Source organism: Triticum aestivum, chromosome 4A, assembly GCF_018294505.1.
Source record: "Triticum aestivum cultivar Chinese Spring chromosome 4A, IWGSC CS RefSeq v2.1, whole genome shotgun sequence".
Lineage (NCBI taxonomy): Eukaryota > Viridiplantae > Streptophyta > Magnoliopsida > Poales > Poaceae > Triticum > Triticum aestivum.
The window spans coordinates 408,928,850-408,944,529 of NC_057803.1; positions in this window are offsets into that span (position 1 = coordinate 408,928,850).

Here is a 15,680-nt window from a genome sequence, read left to right on the forward strand (position 1 = left end):
TGATCCAGATTACTACAGACTGTTCTGTTTTTGACAGATTCTGTTTTCGATGTGTTGTTTGCTTATTTTGATGAATCTATGAGTAGTATCAGAGAGTATGAACCATAGATAAGTTGGAATACAGTAGATATTACACCAATATGAATTTAGAATGAGTTCATTACAGTACCTTATGATGGTGATTTGCTTTCTTATACTAACGAAGCTTACGAGTTTTCTACTTTAAGTTTTGTGTTGTGAAGTTTTCAAGTTTTGGGTAAGGATTCGATGGACTACGGAATAAGGAGTGGCAAGAGCCTAAGCTTGGGTATTACGAAGGCACCCCAAGGTAATATTCAAGGACAACCAAGAGCCTAAGCTTGGGGATGCCCTGGAAGGCATCCCCTCTTTCGTCTTCGTTCATCGGTAACTTTACTTGGAGCTATATTTTTATTCGCCACATGATATGTGTTTTGCTTGGAGCGTCAATTTATTTTGTTAGGATTTTATTTATGTTATTTAGAATAAAGTTTTGCATCTTTTATTTCAATAAAAGTGGCATTGATAGCCTTTACTATGCCTATTTTAGAAGTCCACATGTTGCTGTTTGAAAACAGAAAGTTTACTGCTGTTGCAATAATTCCCTAGAAAGGTCATAATGTGATAAAATGTTGAAACCTTTTGCATATTAAGATCTGGTAAATTTAATACAGTGGGAATTTTCTTTCAGAGTTTTTGGAGCTAGGGAAGTATGGATGTTGCAGCATTCATTACAGACTATCCTGTTTAGGCAGATTGCTGTTATGTTTGCATTGTTTGCATATGTTTGCTTCTTTAATGATTCTATTTGAGGATAGGAATATTAAATATGCAGAGGAATTTAGTATTAAATGTTGAATAATAATTTTAGTAATTTGCTACAGTACAGTATGATAAGGTTTTGGCAATGGTTTATACTAACTTATCTCACGAGTCCTTGTTGAGTTTTGTGTGGATGAAGCTGTTGAGATTTAGGGAGACCGTCATATGAGAGGAATTAAGGAGACACAAAATCTCAAGCTTGGGGATGCCCAAGGCACCCCAAGATAATATTTCAAGAAGTCTCAAGCATCTAAGCTTGGGGATGCCCCAGTTGGCATCCCACCTTTCTTCTTCAACAATTATTGGTTAGTATCGGTTGATCCTAAGTTTTTGCTTCTTCACATGATGTTTGCTATTCTTAGATGTCATATTTTTTTGCTTTGCTTTCTGTTTGAATAGAATACCAAGATCTGAAATTATTAAATGTTAGAGAGTCTTCACATAGTTGCATAATTGTTCGACTACTCATTGATCTTCACTTATATCTTTCGGAGTAGTTTGTCATTTGCTCTAGTGCTTCACTTATATCTTTTAGAGCATGGTGGTAGTTTTATTTTATAGAAATAGATGAACTCTCATGCTTCACTTAGATTATTTTGAGAGTCTTAAATAGCATGGTAATTTTCTTAAAATCCTAATATGCTAGGTATTCAAGAATAATAAAATTCTCTTATGAGTGTGTTGAATACTAAGAGAAGTTTGATACTTGATAATTGTTTTGAGATATGGAGATGGTGATATTAGAGTCATGCTAGTTGAGTAGTTGTGAATTTGATAAATACTTGTGTTGAAGTTTGTGATTCATGTAGCATGCACGTATGGTGAACCGTTATGTGATGAAGTCGGAGCATGATTTATTTATTGATTGTCCTCCTTATGAGTGGCGGTCGGGGACGAGCGATGGTCTTTTCCTACCAATCTATCCCCCTAGGAGCATGTGCGTAATACTTTGCTTTGATAACTTCTAGATTTTTGCAATAAGTATATGAGTTCTTTATGACTAATGTTGAGTCCATGGATTATACGCACTCTCACCCTTCCACCTTTGCTAGCCTCTCTAATACCGTGCACCTTTCGCCGGTATCATACACCCACCATATACCTTCCTCAAAACAACCACCTACCTATTATGGCATTTCCATAGCCATTCCGAGATATATTGCCATGCAACTTTCCACCGTTCCGTTATTATGACACACTTCATCATTGTCATATTGCTTGCATGATCATGTAGTTGACATTGTATTTGTGGCAAAGCCACCGTTCATAATTCTTTCATACATGTCACTCATGCATCATTGCACATCCCGATACACCGCTGGAGGCATTCATATAGAGTCATATCTTGTTCTAAGTATCGAGTTGTAATTCTTGTGTTGTAAGTAAATAAAAGTGTGATGATCATCATTATTAGAGCATTGTCCCAGTGAGGAAAGGATGATGGAGACTATGATTCCCCCATAAGTCGGGATGAGACTCCGGACGAAAATAAATTAAAGAGGCCAAAGAAGCCCAAATAAAAAAGAGAAAAGAGGCCATAAAAAGGAGAAAGGCCCAAATAAAAAAATAAAAATAGAAAAAATGAGAGAAAAAGAGAGAAGGGACATGTTACTATCCTTTTACCACACTTGTGCTTCAAAGTAGCACCATGATCTTCATGATAGAGAGTTTCCTATGTTGTCACTTTCATATACTAGTGGGTATCTTTCATTATAGAACTTGGCTTGTATATTCCAATGATGGGCTTCCTCAAAATGCCCTAGGTCTTCGTAAGCAAGCGAGTTGGATGCACACCCACTAGTTTCTTTTGTTGAGCTTTCATACATTTATAGCTCTAGTGCAACCGTTGCATGGCAGTCCCTACTCTCTCACATTGATATCTATTGATGGGCATCTCCATAGCCCATTGATACGCCTAGTTGATGTGAGACTATCTTCTCCCTTTTTGTCTTTTCCACAACCACCATTCTATTCCACCTTTAGTGCTTTGTCCATGGCTCACGGTCATGTATTGCGTGAAGATTGAAAAAGTTTGAGAACATCAAAAGTAAGAAACAATTGCTTGGCTTATCATCGGGGTTGTGCATGATTTAAATATTTTGTGTGGTGAATATGGAGCATAGCCAGACTATATGATTTTGTAGGGATAGCTTTCTTTGGCCATGTTATTTTAAGAAGACATAATTTCTTTGTTAGTATGCTTGAAGTATTATTATTTTTATGTCAATATGAACTTTTGTCTTGAATCTTATGGATCTGAATATTCATGCCACAATTAAGAAGAATTACATTAAAATAATGCCAAGTAGCACTCCGCATCAAAAATTCTTTTTTATCATTTACCTACTCGAGGACGAGCAGGAATTAAGCTTGGGGATGCTTGATACGTCTCCAACGTATCTATAATTTTTGATTGCTCCATGCTATATTATCTACTGTTTTGGGCAATATTGGGCTTTATTATCCACTTTTATATTACTTTTGGGACTAACCTATTAACCGAAGGCCCAGCCCACATTTGTTGTTTTATGCCTATTTTAGTGTTTCGAAGAAAAGGAATATCAGACAGAGTCGAAACGGAACAAAATCAACTAGAGAAGTTATTTTTGGAACGAAAGCCACCCGATGGACTTGGACCCCGCATCAAGGAAGAAACGAGGTGCTCACGAGGGTGGGGGGCGCCCCCCCTAGGGCGCGCCCCCTGTCTCGTGGGACCCTCGTGGCTCCCCTGACGTACCTCCTGCACCCATATATACCTACGTGACCTAAAACTTCCAGAACGCAACATAGATCGGGAGTTCCGCCGCCAGAAGCCTCCATAGCCACCAAAAACCAATCTAGACCTGTTCCGGCACCCTGCCGGAGGGGGAAATCCTTCTCCGGCAGCCATCTTCATCATCCCGGTTCTCTCCATGACGAGGAGGGAGTAGTTCTCCCTCGGGGCTGAGGGTATGTACTAGTAGCTATGTGTTTGATCTCTCTCTCTCGTGTTCTTGAGATGATACGATCTTGATGTATCGCGAGCTTTGCTATTATAGTTGGATCTTATGTTTCTCCTCCCCCTCTTCTCTCTTGTAATGAATCGAGTTTCCCCTTTGAAGTAATCTTATCGGAGTCTTTAAAGACTTGAGAACACTTGATGTATGTCTTGCCGTGGATATCTGTGGTGACAATGGGATACCACGTGCCACTTGATGTATGTTTTGATGACCAACTTGTGGTTTCCGCCCATGAACCTATGCGTAGGGGTTGGCACACGTTTTCTTCGTTATTCTTTGGTAGAACTTTGGGGCACTCTTTGAGGTTCTATGTGTTGGTTTGAATAGATGAATTGAGATTGTGTGATGCATATCGTATAATCATGCCCCCGGATACTTGACGTGACAATGGAGTATCTAGGTGACATTAGGGTTTTGGTTGATTTGTATCTTAAGGTGTTATTCTAGTACGAATTCTAGGGCTGTTTTTGACACTTATAGGAATAGCCCAACGGATTGATTGGAAATAATAACTTTGAGGTGATTTCGTACCCTACCATAATCTCTTCATTCGTTCTCCGCTATTAGTGACTTTGGAGTGACTCTTTGTGTAACATCCCAAATTTCCAATTTGGAATGTTATACATTAGATCATCATTGCATATCATATTTTATTTTTGCATTTTGGTGGATCCTAGAAATTCTACGCAACTCAATGACCCATGGAGAGAGTTGGGGATTTCGTTATTTTCATCTTTGAGTTTTCTCAAATTTTGAGAATAGGACCATTTGATTTTATTTATTTTATCATCAATTATTTCTATTACAAAAATATGAGAGAGGGAACAAAATGAATTTCCCAAAATAAAGAAATATTGAGGAACAAATAATAAAATAAAATAAGATTTTATTTCGGAGTTTTTCGGTGTTTTATTTGAATTTAGGAAAAGTGTGCGTTTTTCAAAATTGCATTTAGGTCCCAAATAAATGTTCACCTTGTGCGGCTTGATTTTAGAAGCCCGTGAAAATTTATTTCGGAATTTTTGGAGTCCGTTTAGTATTTCTTTTTATTTTTTTTCTTCTGCGCGTAATAAAAAAAACGAGCACCGACCTAACCGGGCCGTGTCCGCCTGGGACTCTGGCCCGGCAGGCTTTATAAGCCGGGGCAGCCCACCTAGGGCAAACCCTAGCCCCCAGCCTCGCCTAAAGCCCCGTGCCCCGCCGCCACCCACGCCACCGCCGCCGCGCCGCCTCGCCGCCCGCCGCCGCCTCAAAATCCGCGCTGGTTTTTTTTTCAGAAAACCGTTCGTTTTTTCAATCGGTGTTTCGGTTGTTTTTTTTAGATTCGGTTTTTTTAAATAGATCAGTTTTTCCGCTTTATTTAAATAGTGAGCGTTCGTCCGCTCGTTCGTGCTAGCGAATGTTCGTCGTTTTTCTTTTTCTAGGATTAAATCCGTGATTTTTCTGATCGCGATTCCTGATCGGATTTTCGTTTTAGTTTAACTTTTCGCTCGTTTATCGGAATCAGGCGATTCAAGCACCTGGCATTTCGTCTCGAAACCCTCTATCCGTTTAACCAACTTAAACAAGATTTTGCTAGTGTAAAATTTTCCCTAGATCCAGATTAGTAGAACGAAGTTATTTTCTTTTGCCGTTTGACTTTCGTTGCTTCGTTCAATTTGATTCTTTTTGCCAACCGGAGTTCTTAAGTTGAACCTTCTAGTTAGATCTCTTATTTGCGTTTTACCCGTGTATTAGATGAGTACTTATTGTATGCTTGTTTGTTTGTCTGCAATAGAATACCCAGAGTGCGCCGCTTGTTACTTCGAATCTCTAGGTTTCGCGGATCATCAGCAAGGCAAGTAACACTTTGATCATACCTCCTACTACCTAGTTTTATTGCATTAGATCAATCCTCACACATGGCATGATTAGGATCTAATTAAATTGTGGGATGGGAAGTAGTTGAGGTAGTACCTATTACCTGTTTATTATCAAACCTTTGGGAGTTACTTCTACGTTTGCTTATTATGCCATGCTATGCTAGTAGACGTGGATTGGGTGAGTGATATCCATGACAGATGTGAGTTTGTTAATTAATGGTTTATCTAAGGTGGCAACTTATAACACACATCTGGGTGGATTGAGGCACCTGGGTATTCCAGGACTTGCTTGTTTTCTTTTGGACCGCCACCCAGGCTCAAAGGGATCATGAGACTTTTCATACTAGAAACTTCCGTGTGCAGCCACAAGCTATTATGGGCACTAGCATAGTTAACTAAGTCGTGCGAACTCTTACAGTGGTAGACTAGCAGATGTAGGGGATGTAGGTGGTACGGTCTACCCAATCGTAAGGTGCTAGCGCTTCTGAAAGACTATGTCTCGGTCATCCGTCTTCTCAAATACCTTGTAGTGCGAGAAACCAAATGGAGGCGATCGAGTCTTGTGGGGAAAAGTGCGCAAACCTCTGCAGAGTGTAATAAACTAATCATGGTTAGCCGTGTCCCCGGTTATGGACATCTTGAGTATCTAGTACCTGGATTATCATGTGAATCTCAACATGTTACTCTAAATTAATTTTGTTGGGTTATGTTTAATGAAGATGTTTAATTGGGATTGAGAATGCTGTCAACCATCCTCAATGTTTGACAACTACCATGATAGTTAAATAAATTTATTCCTTTGAAGTAGGGAAAAATTGGCTTTATGCAAAATTGTAACCATAGAGCTTACCACCAGCCAAATATGCATATAGTATAGCTATTTCATTCCATTACTCTCTATGTGTTACCTTGCCAGCATATTCCATGTGCTGACCCGTTTCGAGCTGCAACATTAATGTTGCAGACTTTTCAGATGATGATTAAGGAGTTTTTAGGTCGTGGTTCTATACTCAGTGATGCCATTGGAGTTGATGGACTCACTTTCTTCCAAGCCTTCCGTTGTTATCGTTGTTAGATGGCCTTAAGCCATATTTATTGTAATAAATTCTCTTATGAGACACTTGATGTAATAAGTGTGTGATTGCTACTCTGCTATAAATCCTCCGAGTACTATGTGGTGTCAGCATTACTGATTCAGGGATGACACCGGAGCACAGAGATCAGACTGTTTGAGGTCTGGTCGCTACAGAGATGGTATCAGAGCACACGGTGACTGTAGGACATGACCACTAAGCTAAAAGACCTAGATCACTTTTCACTCTCTTCTCTTCTGACTTCTCATCTTTTCTACTCTTTAGGATGGCGGATGCAAGAAACAAGTTCACGCAACCAGATGAAGATACACCCTTTGGACGTCACTTGAAGGAAGTCACTAGATATCTGAATATAGGAGTACCAAGCTTCACCAGAACCTACAACGCCACTTTACCTGAAGAAGAGCACTGGATGATTCAAGTTCAAGTTCCAGGAACGACGTTCATGCCAGTCACTGAGCCCATAGAGTTTTCTTTTGATGCACCAACTTGGAGTCTAGGAAAGAGCATGGCAGCTCACATCGCCATGGGACGCATTGGAGAAGTCTACCGCAAGGGTCTCAAGGATACTATCTACCAGATTTGTGGGCGCCGAGATGAACACTAGGAGATGATCAGCACCAGGAAGGATAGATCAATCGCAGCTTTTATCCAGAAGTTAAACCAGCACATTCGATGACAGGAGAACCAGATGTGTGCCGACATGATAGATCTGAAGAAGGCTAAGACTAGAATCAAGGAACTGGAGGAAGAGCTCAAGGCTACACGTGAAGATTATGAGGAGGAAATTGAAGTATTAGTAGAGAAGAACGGCGATCTAATCAAGAAGATCGGAATATTTATGGGAGGCCCTACACCAGTGGATGAAGACGAAGAACCCAAGGAGATTAGCCCGGAAGACTACATCATCATCGACGACACCGACTCGGATCCAGATAGTAGCGATGATGACTATGTTGATGAAGCTGGAGTAGATATCATGGAGTCTGCAACCGAAGAATATTTCTAGTAGACCCCCTCATCAGTAGTAGTAGTCCACCATGTAAATATAGTAGTCCGAGCACTTTTGCGATAGTTAGATCGATTGTATGCCCTTGTTTGATTGAATGAAGTGAATTGTTTGTTTTTGCCTCATGTGCATATGGGTAGTGTTTTCTCTTTAGACCCCCTCTATTCTTACATCTCATCTTTTCTAAAACCCCTCAGATGCCTCCGAGATATGACCCCGGATTTGCCTTTCCACCGGATCTCACCCAGTTGACCCAGTAGCAGAACACATTGATGCAGTTGCTAGTCCAGAATCAGAACCAGGGGAACAACAACAACCCACCACCACCACCACCACCTGTTGACCACTTAGCCCGTTTTCTTAGGCTGAATCCGCCGGTGTTTTCCAGTAGCACCGAGCCGATAGTAGCAGATGATTGGCTCCGCAAGACAGCTAGGGAGTTAACCACAGCAGGATGCACAGATGCAGAGAAGGTGAAGTTTGTCGCACATCAGCTAGAAGGACCCGCAGCATCATGGTGGGAGAATTTCACAGCCACTTTCCCCGTCGACACAGTCACATGGGACCGGTTTCAGCAGGCTTTCCGTACTGCACATGTTTCCAATTTGGAATGTTATACATTAGATCATCATTGCATATCATATTTTATTTTTGCATTTTGGTGGATCCTAGAAATTCTACGCAACTCAATGACCCACGGAGAGAGTTGGGGATTTCGTTATTTTCATATTTGAGTTTTCTCAAATTTTGAGAATAGGATCATTTGATTTTATTTATTTTATCATCAATTATTTCTATTACAAAAATATGAGAGAGGGAATAAAATGACTTTCCCAAAATAAAGAAATATTCAGGATCAAATAATAAAATCAAATAAGATTTTATTTCAGAGTTTTTCGATGTTCTATTTGAATTTAGGAAAAATGTGTGTTTTTCAAAATTGCATTTAGGTCCCAAATAAATGTTCACCTTGTGCGGCTTGATTTTAGAAGCCCGTGAAAATTTATTCGGAATTTTTGGAGTCCCTTTAGTATTTATTTTTATTTTTTCTTCTGCGCGTAATAAAAAAACGCGCACCGACCTAACCGGGCCGTGTCCGCCTGGGACTCTGGCCTGGCAGGCTTTATAAGCTGGGGCAGCCCACCCGGGGCAAACCCTAGCCGCCAGCCCTGCCTCGAGCCCCGTGCCCCGCCGCCACCCGCGCAGCCACCGCCGCCGCACCGCCTCGCCGCCGGACGCCACCGCCGCCGCACGCCGCCCGAGGTTCACCGCCGCCTCAAAATCCGCACCGGTTTTTTTAATTTTTTTTTTCGAAAAACCGTTCGGTTTTTCCGTCGGTTCTTTTAGATTCGATTTTTTTTAAATAGATCGGTTTTTCCGGTTTATTTAAATAGTGAGCGTTCGTCTGTTCGTTCGTTCTTGCGAATGTTCGTCATTTTTCTTTTTCTCGGATTAGATCTGTGATTTTTCTGATCGCGATTCCTGATCTGATTTTCGTTTTAGTTTAACTTTTCGCTCGTTTATCGGAATCAGGCGATTCAAGCGCCTGGAGTTTCGTCTCGAAACCCTCTATCCGTTTAACCAACTTAAACAAGATTTTGCTATTGTAAAATTTGCCCTAGATCCAGATTAGTAGAACGAAGTTGTTTTCTTTCGCCATTTGACTTTCGTTGCTTCGTTCGATTTGATTCTTTTTGCCAACCGGAGTTCTTAAGTTGAACCTTCTGGTTAGATCTCTTATTTGCGTTTTACCCGTGCATTAGATGAGTACTTATTGTATGCTTGTTTGTTTGTCTGCGATAGAATACCTGGAGTGCGCCGCTTGTTACTTCGAATCTCTAGGTTTCGCGGATCATCAGCAAGGCAAGTAACACTTTGATCATACCTCCTACTACCCAGTTTTATTGCATTAGATCAATCCTCACACATGGAATGATTAGGATCTAATTAAATTGTGGGATGGGAAGTAGTTGAGGTAGTACCTATTACCTGTTTATTATCAAACCTTTGGGGAGTTACTTCTACGTTTGCTTATTATGCCATGCTATGCTAGTAGACGTGGATTGGGTGAGTGATATCCATGACAGATGTGAGTTTGTTAATTAATGGTTTGTCTAAGGTGGCAACTTAAACACACATCTGGGTGGATTGAGGCACCTGGGTATTCCAGGACTTGCCTGTTTTCTTTTGGACCGCCACCCAGGCTCAAAGGGATCATGAGACTATTCATACTAGAAACTTCCGTGTGCAGCCACAAGCTATTATGGGATCTAGCTTAGTTGACTAAGTCGTGTGAACTCTTACAGTGGTAGACTAGCATATGTAGGGGATGTAGGTGGTATGGTCTACCCGATCATAAGGTGCTAGCGCTTCTGAAAGACTATGTCTCGGTCATCCGTCTTCTCAAACACCTTGTAGTGCGAGAAACCAAACGGAGGCGATCGAGTCTTGTGGGGAAAAGTGCGCAAACCTCTGCAGAGTGTAATAAACTAATCATGGTTAGCCGTGTCCCCGGTTATGGACATCTTGAGTATCTAGTACCTGGATTATCATGTGAATCTCAACATGTTACTCTAAATTAATTTTGTTGGGTTATGTTTAATGAAGATGTTTAATTGGGATTGAGAATGCTGTCAACCATTCTCAATGTTTAACAACTACCATGATAGTTAAATAAATTTATTCCTTTGAAGTAGGGAAAAATTGGCTCTACGCAAAACTGTAACCATAGAGCTTACCACCAGCCAAATATGCATATAGTATAGCTGTTTCATTCCATTACTCTCTATGTGTTACCTTGCCAGCATATTCCATGTGCTAACCCATTTCGGACCGCAATGTTAATGTTGCAGACTTTTCAGACGATGATTAAGGAGTTTTTAGGTCGTGGTTCTATACTCAGTGATGCCGTTGGAGTTGATGGACTCACTTTCTTCCAAGCCTTCCGCTGTTATCGTTGTTAGATGGCCTTAAGCCATATTTATTGTAATAAGTTCTCTTATGAGACACTCGATGTAATAAGTGTGTGATTGCTACTCTGCTATAAATCCTTCGAGTACCGTGTGGTGTCAGCATTACTGATCCAGGGATGACACCGGAGCACAGAGATCAGACTATTTGAGGTCTGGTCGCTACACTTTGTTGCATGTTGAGGGATAGGTATGTGATCCAATTATGTTATCATTGTTGAGGGGACTTACACTAGCGAAAGTATGAACCCTAGGCCTTGTTTACCATCATTGCAATACCGTTTACGCTCACTCTTATCACTTGCTACCTTGCTGTTTTTATTATTTCAGATTACAAAAACTATTATCTACTATCCATATACCACTTGTATCACCATCTCTTCGCCGAACTAGTGCACCTATACAATTTACCATTGTATTGGGTGTGTTGGGGACACAAGAGACTCTTTGTTATTTGGTTGCAGGGTTGCTTGAGAGAGACCATCTTCATCCTACGCCTCCTACGGATTAATAAACCTTAGGTCATCCACTTGAGGGAAATTTGCTACTGTCCTACAAACCTCTGCACTTGGAGGCCCAACAACGTCTACAAGAAGAAGGTTGTCTAGTAGGCATCAATAGACTGCAATAAGGATATTGTTTCTGTTGGTTTAGGGGATATGTCTCATGAGTTTAATTTTGCTAAATTTCATAGACAACCCCATGATAAAGGATTGCCTAGTAAAGATGAAATTATTGGTCTTGCTTCTATTGCCGTGCCTCCTACTGATCCATTAGAACAATATTTGCTAGACCATGAAAATGATATGTTCATGAATGAAAGAAGGGAAATAGATGAAGTATTCTTTAAATAGGGACCTATTCTGAAACACAATTTGCCTGTTGAAATCCTAGGGGATCCTCCTCCACCCACGGGTGATCCCGTGTTTGAGCTTGAACCATTACCTGATACTCTTAAATATGCTTATCTTGATGAAAAGAAAATATATCCTGTTATTATTAGTGCTAACCTTTCAGAGAAGGAGGAAGAGAAATTATTGAAAACTCTTAAGAAGCACTGTCGGTGTCAAAACCGACGGATCTCGGGTAGGGGGTCCCAAACTGTGCGTCAAGGCCGGATGGTAACAGGAGACAAGGGACACGATGTTTTTGACCCAGGTTCGGGCCCTCTCGATGGAGGTAATACCCTACTCCTGCTTGATTAATATTGATGATATGGGTAGTACAAGAGTAGATCTACCATGAGATCAAGGAGGCTAAACCCTAGAAGCTAGCCTATGGTATGATTGTTGTGTATGGAGTTGATTGCCTACGGACTACAACCCTCCGGTTTATATAGACACCTGATAGGGTTAGGGTTACATAAAGTCGGTTACAATGGTAGGAGATCTTGAATATCCGCATCACCAAGCTTGCCTTCCACACCAAGGAAAGTCCCATCCAGACACGGGACGAAGTCTTCAATCTTGTATCTTCATAGTCCAGGAGTCCGGCTGAAGGTATAGTCCGGCTACCCGAACACCCACTAATCCAGGACTCCCTCAGTAGCCCCCGAACCAGGCTTCAATGACGACGAGTCCGGCGCGCAGATTGTTCGGCATTGCAAGGCGGGTTCTTCTCCAAATCTTGTGTACCTGTAGGAATAATGTCCGATTTTTGTAATGTAGTTCTCCTTGGCTTCCACGCCCAATAATGGTCGTCTTCCACGTGTCAAACGAATGCAAAAAGGCGGGGTATTTTTACACCCCTAGCCGTATAAACGAGCCGCCTATTTAACGGGATGGGGATTTAGGTCCAAACCACATCTTCTCCTTTCCGCGAGTTATCATCAGAGCGCTTCCGGCAAAGGTCCATTCCAACATGACCAGCCGTCGCAGCTCCTCCCCTCGCCCCTCTGGTCCCAAACCCGGGGACTGGGAGAGTTGCACCATCCCGCATTGCGAGTTAGCGTCACTTTAGGCCAAGGGATTTCTCCCTCAGGCATACATGGTCCCGGTCCGAGCCGGTCTCACCACCTATAATGGCGGAAAACAAGCGAAGAGCACCCCCAATCCTTCTAAAGGAGAGCGGGTGTGCCTCGTCCCCTATCTAATAAGGGGACTAGGATTTCCAATTCACCCATTTATCCGTGAGCTTCTGGAGTTCTACGGCCTCCAGCTGCACAACCTCACGCCTGCCTCCGTATTGCATATTGCGGGTTTCATCGCCCTTTGCGAGCTATTTTTAGGCGTTGAGGCTCATTTCGCGCTGTGGAAGAGGTTATTCTGCCTAGTGCCCCATTCTAAAGAGGGGTCTATATACCAAGTGGGCGGAGCCAAAGTATGGCGCATCGTCGGTACCGGATACCTATCCGGAACCCCAAAGAAGGCGTCCGAGGACTGGCCTTCGGAATGGTTTTATATAGATGACGTCCCGCTACCGGACCCTATCCGGGTCGGTCTCCCTGATTTCAACAGTGCTCCATTGAAGAAACGCTTGAGCTGGCGTCCGCGGAGCTCTCAGAGAGAAAGCGACAGAGACGTCCTTTACCTGATGAGCCGGATAAGACTGTTGGCTCATTCCGGACTAACCATGATTGGAGTCATGGCCGCATGCATTATGCGGGGGGTGCAGCCGCTTCAATATAGAGGCCACCCCATGTGGGATTTCAACGGGGAGGATGACGCCACCCGTTACGGTCGTAAGGGGCTGGCCTCAGCTGTCGCTCTAGTAAAGATCTTATCCTCTTTGTACAAGGGAGAAAAGGAGGAATTCCTCCGCGTCAACCCGCAGGCCGGATTTACTATGTACGATCCTCCAAGTTGGGTAAGTGAACAACTGCGCTTGCCCGTTTGTTTTATACTCCCACGGTTAGATATGTAGTCTAACGACTTCAATGCAGGAACTGCGACAGGTGGTAAAGGATATAAACAGCCGCCCTCCACAGCCCGAGGACCCAGAACGGTCCCTCGATCCGGACTCCGAAGAGGATCCGGACATATCGGTGGAGCTTATCGACGGGGTGTTCCATCAGCTAAGCAAGGACAATACCTTGGTAGCCATCACGGCTGATTACCCAGGGTTAATCCCGGCCTCCCAGGTGACAGAAACCGGAGTCTCATTCCCTTGAGAGAGATTCCACTCTCACGTATTCCGGTGTTTCTGACGACAACCGTGTTTTGCAGGGGAGATTTCCGAGGCAGGAGGCCAAACCTGCGGCGGCTAGCCAACGAGGGGCCGCAGGGCCCCGTGGGGCAAAAAGGAATGTAGTACAGACTGAGATGCCGGCGCAAAGGTATAGCGCACCCTCTGTTTCCCTGGTGTTATTCTGTCAGGGCATATTAACGTTCGTGCTATCTTCAGAATGAAGAGACCTCGCCGGACTACATCCGGAGAGGTTGCCAATCGCGCCTCCACCAGCCAGGCTCCAATGTCTGGCCAGGAAGCGGAGGCGAGCACAAAGCGCGCACCGGACGCTCCTCCGACAGAGGATGCGGACAGGCTGTCTACCACAAATTCTGAAGTGGAGAGTGCCATGAACCACAGGCGTCGCCGGATAGTTCTACGCGACGCTTGTTTCTCCCAAGAGGCTTTAGATGCCTTTAATTCGGGAGATGCGTTCCTCCGTGCCGCTCAAAATGGTTTAGCCAGATCCACGGAGTAGTATGTAAAAGACATACAGGTAAGAAAATTTTGGTCAAATATATATATACCAGTAGCCCCCGAGACTTGAAACAGTTAGAGAAACTGATTTAAGGATCATTTAATATGCAGGTTCTTACAGAGAAGAATACTGTACTGTCCCAGGAGCTGGAAAAGTGCAAGGCCCAACTAGAGGCCGTACTAGCCGCAACAGGGGAGCCCAAAGAGACCCCCTCAGGTAAGATACACTTCGAAAGATTAGTATTGTGCGGTGTGGGTGCAAATCTGACAAATCATGTTGCAGATGGCGCCGGACTCGATCCGGAAAAGCAACAACTCTTACGCCGGCTAAAGGCCGGTGAGAGTACGTTGACAAAGGTGAGGCGAGAGAAGAATGATCTTCAGGATGCCAACACCAGGCTGGACGTCGAACTTAAAGATGTTCGTGGCCAGCTGTCGGACTCCACGAAGGAGAATCAGCGGCTTCGACGCGGCATATTTAGTAAGTGCTTGAACGAACTTTGAAAAAAGAGTTCGGCGAGGAAGTCGACTAACAGAGTAATGTCTGTAGGTATGCTCACAGGTCGTCCTGCAGAGGAGATGCCCGGTTCTACGGGTGACCTTCTTCCCGAACTCATGCAACTGCACGAGCGAATTCGGCAGGCGATGCGAGGCGTTGCCCAAGCCTTATGGCCTGCCCACTCCATGCCCGAGGGCCTTGGAGAGCTTGCGGAGAAGCTGAAGGGAGCTCGGCGGCGCTTCCGGTTGTGGAAGATATCGGCCTGCCGACAAGGCGCTAGGGAAGCCTGGGCCATGGTGAAGACCCGTTTTACGAAGTCTGACCCAAACCACATGGCCGAGGTCGGACCAGTGGGGCCTGACGGGAAGGAGATCCCTGTAAGCTTAGTATACGGCCAAGTAGAGTTAGCCGCGAAGTATTCCCAGCAGGACTGTAAATTAGACAGCCTGTTAGATGGTATAGAAGAGGAATACAATCAGTCAGAATGACTATGTAATTTTGAATTGACATGTGTAATGCCTTCTAGCCGAATTGTAGATCGTTTGTCGTTGCCGACCTTTTCGCTTCAACCTCGGGACCTGACGGTCCGGAATGTGTCCGAATACCATAGCGGTTATATAAGAACCGTGGTATGCGTGGAGACCAGGCGTAGGGGTCATTAGTGCTTTATCAGACAAGTGCCCAACTAGTTATGTTATATTACATGGTTAGTAAGAAACATCTTCCAGAGAGAATAGTTCCGTTAGGGGTTCCTTTCGCTGGGAGG